Source organism: Protopterus annectens, chromosome 6.part0 (genome assembly GCF_019279795.1).
Source record: "Protopterus annectens isolate FY-2018-M chromosome 6.part0, PAN1.0, whole genome shotgun sequence".
In the NCBI taxonomy this organism is placed as follows: domain Eukaryota; kingdom Metazoa; phylum Chordata; order Ceratodontiformes; family Protopteridae; genus Protopterus; species Protopterus annectens.
In genome coordinates, this window is record NC_056737.1 from 257,258,821 (window position 1) to 257,267,542 (window position 8,722).

Consider the following 8,722-nt stretch of genomic DNA (forward strand, 5'->3'; position numbering starts at 1 on the left):
TGCTGACAAATTTATGGATTTGGTTTGTCAGTGGGCTTTGAAGAAACCAGATGTGGTTGAACCAGTTCCCTGATAACTGGATAAAATTTTGGTATCCCCCTAAAGACAGGCCATGCTGGAGCAAGAGTCCAACTGTGAATTCCATTTTGGTAGCAGCAGCCACAAATAAAGAGCTTTCAGAGGAGAGCTCAACTGTCCATCCCCTAATGTGGATTCCAGAGCTTTGAACAGATTTGCAAAGGAGGGTTTATGCTTCAGTGATGTTCTCTTTAAGGACTCTGAATTATTTGGCTTACCTGACACACTTTCAGAGGGGCTTGACTAAATAACTCTCCAAGTTCCTCTCAGGATCTATAACTGCAAAGTCCCATAAAACCATGGACTCACAGTTGGCTATCCTAAAATCTCTTTCTAAATTTTCCATGCACTTCCTATCTAACAAAGTGCATGCCACTTCTAGAGCAATGGACACCGGCATTGCCATATGCAGTCACACCTGGATGCATCTCTGTGACTTTGCAAATAACTTTGTCCTTCTTAAATTCCCCTTATGATGGTTCCACTCTCTTTGGGCCCAAGGCTAAAGAAACACCTTCCAGAAATGAGCAGGATGCAAGACCCTGTCTGCCACTGGGAATCTAATTCTCCACCCCCAAATTACTTTCTTCAGGAATCAGAAAGAGAATTAGAAGGCATTGTTTTTGTAAATCACTGGGTTTTATACATGACACTTCTGGCAATAGACTTCCCAGAGGCAGAGAGGGAAATAATAACAATGGATGTCACCCTTGTGACAGAGGGTGTCTGTAGAACCAAGAATTACAAGATCCCCTCAATGCAAACCCTTCTAATGCTCCTGTAGGGTTCCCTGATTGCTGTACTCTGGAGTCATTTGGGGTGATTATCTCTGCGCCTTATAACCTGGATAAGCATTATCCAAGATATGTGGGCGCAGAGAATAATAACCAGAGGCTACATCATTCTCTTTCTTTCCCTACCCCCAAAGTAAAAAAAGTCTTTCTGACTTTCCACCCTCCACAGGGGAAAGCAGCAGCCCTAGAAATTATGAAGCTGATAGACAAGCAAGTCATCAGGTCAAATTCTAATAGACCCCTGTTTTCTTTGATGGCATATTGGAAAGGGATGGTCTCTAGAAGCATTTTAGAGGCAACTACTCTGTCCTCTTTACATACCTTTACAAAACATTACAAACTAAATTCCTTTTTCAGGTCCAGGGCTTGCTTTGCTAAGACCATTCTCCAGGGGCTGCTGGATCCATATCCTTCCTCCTCTTAGGTAAGACAAATTTTGGTAATCAACCCAGATAGCCAAAGGATACTGCAGCAGTGAGAAAGAGGAACATAATACAGTTGTGCAATTTGTACTTAATCATAACAGTAGCTGTTTGAGTTACTTACTGCTGCAGTAGCTGCACCTACCCCCCATCCGCCTTCCTGATTATATATTTTTTGTTTGGGATATAACACTTTTGTTTCTATTATATATTGTTTTGTTTTTCTAGATTAGAATATTCCATCTGTTGTTATGGGCTAGAAAGTCCTGAAATAATTCTTAAGTATTCTACACTCTGACAGTTGATTTCCTTCCACAAATGGGCATCTAATCAGCACTCAGAGTGAAGGCATGGGAGGGAGCCAGAACTTTGTGAAGCTGGCCAGTTCTTGCTGTATCCTGGGCAGGATACAACCCACATAGCCAAAGGCCACTGCAGCATGAGGAATCTGAATATCTGTTATGGTAAGTCCAACTTACACACTGGTACATTGTGGTACGTCTGCTTACATTGCTGTACTTTTCTCATAGTGATATGTTCAAAAATATGCATTTTGAACTCCTTAGTCACTGAGTTCCAAAATCCTTTAAACCTTTTGTTCTCCATAAAATATACTGTGCAGGTTTCTTCACTACGCATACCTTGCACCTTCTTTCTGTTTCCTGTTCATATTTCATTTCAGCTTTTAGTGGTATCTTGCTTAACAATCTACACAAAAAATCTGCCCATTCCCATGTCCTTCAGATCTTTTATAGCTCTCCATGCATTTTTCAGTGATGCTGAATTCTTACCATTCATCTACTCAACAAAATGTGGTCATGGAATTGTCATACCACCTCCAGCTCTTATTCTCCATCTTATTTTTGTTTTTGATGTCAAATTTCTTACAGTTTTCTTGGAAATGTTATGTGGCACCTTTTGTCCTTTTTTGGAGATTGATACCAAATTCAAAATCTTTTCATTTCTTCCTTATAATAAAGTTAATAACCCTGATTATTTCTCCTGCTTCTATGTACTACCTAAAAAGTGTAGTAAACAGAAATAAACCATTGTGTTAATCAGTCCTGCTGCACCTTAGTCTTTACTATTTAAAAGAATTCCTAGTTTCAACAAGTTTAAACTTGAACTCCATATTATTCTAAGGTATAGTTATAAGCTCAACGTCTCTGTCAGTTACAAATACAGAAACATTGCCTACATAGTTCAGCTTCATCAGCAAGACTGAGGATCATAGGGTCATATGAGGTTACTAGACAAACAGCCCCAGGACCTTACAAGCCTAGCCAAGTTCAGTTCATGTTCTCAAGGGTGTCTGGTTAAGCAGACACTAAAATCAGCACCTATTGCCCCTGTCCAAGAGGGACACAGGTGGAACCCCTGGGATGAATTTCCAATTACCCATCCAATCGTCCAAATTGCACTTAAATAGGGCCAATGAGGGGCTTTGTTTAACATGAATAGAAATCTTGTTCCATAGGTGGAGCAACCTCTGTGTGACAAATGTGTCTCTTCAGCAAGTTCTGTTGATGTCACATACCAGGTTAAGGTCCTTTAAATGAGTGACCAGCGTGCCATTTCATTTGCAAATGTGCAGCATTTCCATTAAAGCTGGGTCAGACATTGCTCTGTATGCAAGGCACAGGTCACCTCTGAGCAGTCTGTATGATACAGAGTAAAGTGACAATGATTTCAGTCTGTCCGCATAAGACGGATCTTGAAGACCCTGAATTTTGTTAGTAAGGAACCTTTGTGGTCTCTCAAGTCGCTGCAGGTGTTTGGAAAGGAACATATCAAAGGGAGTGTTGCACTCTATTATTGGCCTGATGAGGGAAGAGTAGAGACAGGTTATAAACTCTTTTTTTCTGGAAACAATACCCTTACTTATGAGATGAGCAATATAAAATGCCCTTCTTACCACTGTGGAGACATGGTGATCGAAGTTAAGGTTACTGTCAACCTGTGTGCCCAGATCTCTGACCACTGACTGTGTGCTTAGGGTATTGCTGTTGATGTGGTAATTTTCAGGAACATCACCCTTGCTGAAGGAGATAATAATGCATGTTTTTATATTAAGTGTAAGACCATGACTTTGGCACCAGTTATTAGTCTGCTTAAGACTGTCTTGCAGGAGGATGACATCACTAGGGGTTTCAATGATTACTTCCAGTTTGCAGTCATCATCAAATTTTGTCAACCAGAGTCCTTTAGTTTTAGTCTGTACTTCGGAGGAGTAGATTCTGAACAGTAGGGGTCCCAGAACCGATCCCTGTGGATATGGTTATGGGTCTGGTTATGGGTCTGCTGGAGTTAAGGCATATATAAAAACAAATAGCCTAAAGGTTTTCTATAATTCAGTTGTGTTTTATGTATTTTAATACTCTTTCTCACTATTTCCTAATGCACATTTTTAGTGTGACTGATGTCCCCAAAATGTAAATATCCAGTCATGGTAAAAAAACCTCCAATGTTTGTAGTTCACCTACACTTTTACTTTTCTTTTGGCTCAAATACAGACCAAAATCCAGTAATCATCTTACCTCTGTTTCTCAATTAGGACAACATCATCTCTTTTGGATAACATAAACAGGATACATAGACCTTACTCTATTTCGCATGGTGCTACAGCCACTGTGTTTTGACAATGTGAAGAAACTAAATACATTATTAACACAAAATTATTACCACTACATGGTTATCCTTGATTAACACTTCTCTCAACCATTATCTTTGGAGCTTTCCAAGCATTAAATAATACTTTAATTCTAGTCTTCTAATATAACTTTGTTAGTAAATGTATTGATCTATTTCCAGTGTTATAAGCTGCTATAATTTTCAATGCCTGTGCACAACAGACATTCTCACCTGCCTTCTCAAAATCACACATCACATTCTTACCTTCTTCCTTAACTGTATGCCACTCTCCATCTTTTTATTAAAGTCACTGCTTCCAGCACATCTTTTTTAATACCAAACCCTACATTATGTACAATACTTATTACTTTTAGACCCTCACTTGGCAATATTTTCTTTACTATCCTGTAGAACCAGTTATATAAGATAATAGGCCTCCTTTTTAGGTTAAGTTTGCCATAGTTTTTCCTGATCAGTTTTATACTAACTTGACAAGTCTGTTCCTTCTGCAAACCATTACACAATCATGTAGTAATTTCAGAAAAATAACTATTTTGTCAGTCATGTTTCTGTAAGATTAATTCCTTATTTCACCCAGTTCCAGTGCACTGTCACACTTCATTGTGCCTATAACTGCATCTAATTATTGTCTGTTTATAGGTCTATATTTTGTTCCTGACCACGTTTCTTCACATACCATTGTTTAGAATGAGGTTGTTAGTACTGCCATACACCATTTCCACAAATTTATGAACTGTGGCCATAATTGTGGTACACAGCTCAGCCTCACTCCTCTGTATGTTTTTTTTTTTTTTGGGCACACACTACAGGCTTCATTTTTCAAAATTCTTGCTATACAGTCTTCATAATTTTGACTGTTTTTCCAGAAATAGTGATGCTTCTTCTTCTTTTCTGTCCTTTTGAGTAAAACGTTAGCTTCATAGCAGTGCCTTCATTCTTAATTTTATAAATCAGCCTTTCCTTCAACAGTCATACTTATTATGTTCCAGTGAGGTTTCAGTATCTTTCACCAGTGACTTACACCCTGTTGTATTTGATTATAAAGCATTTTGAATTTGCAATACTTTTGTTCATATTTTATTTTAAAATTCAATCCATTATTACCCCCCCCCAAGTATTACAAAACTGTAACATACTCACATGGCCTTGCCACGGTGCCACAATTAAAGTCTTAAAATCATCAGTATCAACATAGAAACTATGAATTTATTACAAATGTTCCAGTTTTTTTTTAAGATTGTGTTCTTTCTCCCAAAATGAAGATGAAATTAATGTGATCCGAAAAATAAGCATCTTTTATTTCCCACTGTGTCTTCCATACTTTCAAAAAGTGCAGAATTCTATTTCAGTAGTTAGCTGTCCTCTGTTATACATCATTTTACACAGTTATACGGTCACCGGTCAGTATTTCTTCACAGTTATCTTTGTGTTCTTCATCTTCCTCACCTACCCCATCAGTATGTAAACCATATTTGTTTTTCAAGGACAATTCTGGTACATCCTTTGGTGCAGAGTTATTCCACACCTTTATTTCTGAAACAGTGCCACCCATAGTAAATTTGTGTGAATTAGTAGTATGAAATATGAAGTCTCACAGCCTAGCCATACATATTCTCAGTATAGCTTTTGGTACAGATCATCTTGCATTATTTTAAATTATGCACCTTCCCATATTACGAGCAGTATTTTTAGATAGTTAAAAACAAAATGTTTGAAAAATCCTCAAAAGTAGCAGGAGTTAGGTTATTCCCAATATTGGATAGCACATCTTCTGCCCTAAAAAGTAACTGTACTAGCTAAATGGATATTAGCACCATTCAAAACTTCCAAAGAAGCACAAACCTGCCACACTCCAGTCTGTAAATGTCTTTCATCATAGAACAGTTAAACATCATAAACAGCAGGACAATTTTCTGAAAAATGTCCTTAATGCTGCCCGCAGTGAATTCTGCAGAGTAAAACTTGAGTACTCTGTTCTATTAGAATGTTTGGCAGGTACAGCATAGTTATTACATGGGGCATCATTTTTCTTGTTTCTCTAAAAAGTCAAATGTTTTAAATGTCACTTTGCAAAAATGTTCACTATCCAGCAGTGTTAATACCCTTAAATTTTAAGCAATAAACCCCAAGGACAAAACAACCCTATCCAAATGTCCTATCTGTTAACAAGTTCTTTTTTATGTGATAATCTCCCCACTGGTTTACACAATCCATAGCTCCTCTGCAGCATAGTTGAGTTAACTGCTGCTGCTGCTGCCCTCACCGCTGCAGCATAAGTTCATCCTAGGGACATTGCAACCCCTTGCTGTAGGTGCATACTAGAAAATGTCTCATTCTTTGCACACAATAAGTCCTCCATATCTTTCTTATGGATAGATAATTTCTGTGCAGATGATACAATACTTAAGGGGGCAAGACAACAGAGATTCATCACTTTCACAGGAAAGCTCCAGGCCATTTGTTTTCCTTCAAGAATTGAAAAGGAGCTAATTAGGCAGTCCACCCATTATGAGTTGCATATGTACTGGCTTCAGAATATTAACAATATCATCCTGTGCAGCAAACAGAGAATTTAATTCCACAGTATGATCAGAAAAAGCATTCTCCTCAGTGTCTTCCATGCTGTCATCGTCAGCTATCATTTTCCATCCAGCAGAATTTAAGTTGGGCATGACTATAGTAAGGGAAGTTCCCTGGTTTGTTTGTTTGCGTCTTTCGGCTTTTCCCGGTTAGGGGTCGCCACAGCGGAACTCCGGTCCGCTAATGATTGGCAGTAGATTTTTATGTGCTGGGTTGCCGGGCCTAATGCACAACCTTCAATGAAGGAACGCCCATTCACGTATGTCGCAACACAGAAGACGCTCTAACTGAGAATCGAACGGGCAACGTCTAACTGTGAGGCGACAATGCTACCGCAGCACCACCACCGCAGTACAAGGGAAGTTCCCTGGTACTCAGTCCAAATTAGTATGAACACAACCTTGTCAGTCACCTGAGAAACAATCACTGACTTGGCTTGACTAACCTGGTCAAAATAAATAATGGAATAGAATAATGACATTAAACTGCATTGGATAGGACAGCACAGCAAAGGTGTATTAAACTTTTCAGTCTTGCAAGTCATTTTATGTGGTTTGTGGTTAAAGAAAAGCTAAAATGGTATGATATCTTGTCTTTGCATGCAATCTTTTCTTTCTGGTTTTGAAAAAACAGAATGGGTAAGTTATAGATGACTAAAAATAGTTGGAAACACTCTCTCCTGATTTAGCCTTAGAAAAGCAGATAAAGGGCTGGTTAGTTTTCCTGAAATGCTTGGTACAGTGTAGATAGAATTGTAACTGGTGATGAACATCCAATAGATGTAAGGTATATTTTCATAGATTCATAGAGTAGATAGAATTGTAACTAGTGATGAACATCCAATAGATGTAAGGTATATTTTCATAGATTCATAGAGTAGATAGAATTGTAACTGGTGATGAACATCCAATAGATATAAGGTATATTTTCATAGATTCATAGATTGTTACAGGGCTTATGACCTGGGGTGCCTTTTAACCTTTTCATGAAAGAATAATGATGTCCTGTATCCAAATAGGACATTGGGGGCCAGGCATTTATAAGCTACCTCTGTCCATAAGGGACATGGGCAACTGACCCAGTGTAAATTTCCTATTCCCCATCCACTGGTCTAGGTTGCTCTTAAACTGGGTAATAGACAAACTCAGCTTCACATGAATGAAAGCCTATTTCATAGGAGGAGCAGTCTCTCTGATTCATATCTGTCTCTCCAGCATGCTATGTTTAAGTCACAGACAAAATTCAGGTCCTTAGACCATGTATTTTTGGTACTCTTTAACTTATGAATATGAAGGAGATTCATAAGTGTGGGGTTTGCAAATGCCTTGTAAGCCAGGTGTAGATCACCCCTCAGCAATCTGTAGGAGACTGAGGAGAGGGAAAGGACTTTAAGGCACTCTCCATAAAGCAGGTTTGTTATACCTTGCATTCTTTTTGTAAGGAACCTCTGAGGTTGCTCTAGTTGTTGCATATGCCTGGTCAGGTATGTACCAAAGGGACCATTGTACTCTGTGATTGGTCTGATAAGGACAGAGTACAGTGGGATAATGACCTCTTTGGACCTGGATGCCATGTCTTTATTTATAAGTTGCACAACGTAAAAGGATTTCCTCACCACTGTGGTTGAAGGTAAAGCTACTGTCAACATGTGTATCCAGATCTCTTACCAATGGGTCAACTCATAGGGGCATATTATCAACATGATAATTAGCTGGAATGGTTGACTTCACAAATGGTACAACTATGCATTTCTCAGCATTGAGTTTGAGACCATGCCTTTGGCACCATTTGTTAGAGCTAGGCCTACTTGAAGAATGCCAGTGCCTGCAGGGGAGCTGATGATAACTCCCAGCTTACAATAATCTGTAAACTTAGCCAGTCATAAACCTTCAGCATTTGCTTCCATTTCAGAGAAATAGATGCCAAAAAGGAGCAGGCCAAGTACTGAGCCCTGGGGGACTTTGCTAGTGGCTGGCATCTTGGTGGAGGTGGCCTCACTTATTTTGATCTCTTGGGTCTTATCAGTGAGCCAGCTGGCTCTCCAGTAGGTAAATAAAAGGGTTTATACCTAAATTAGGTAGCTTGTCTATAATGCCCGAGTGGGGTATTGTATCAAAAGTCTTGGCTAGGTCAAGGTAAGTTGTGTGCACAGTCTTGCCTTCATTCATTGCTTTGGTGACCCCCTCAAAGAAGTCC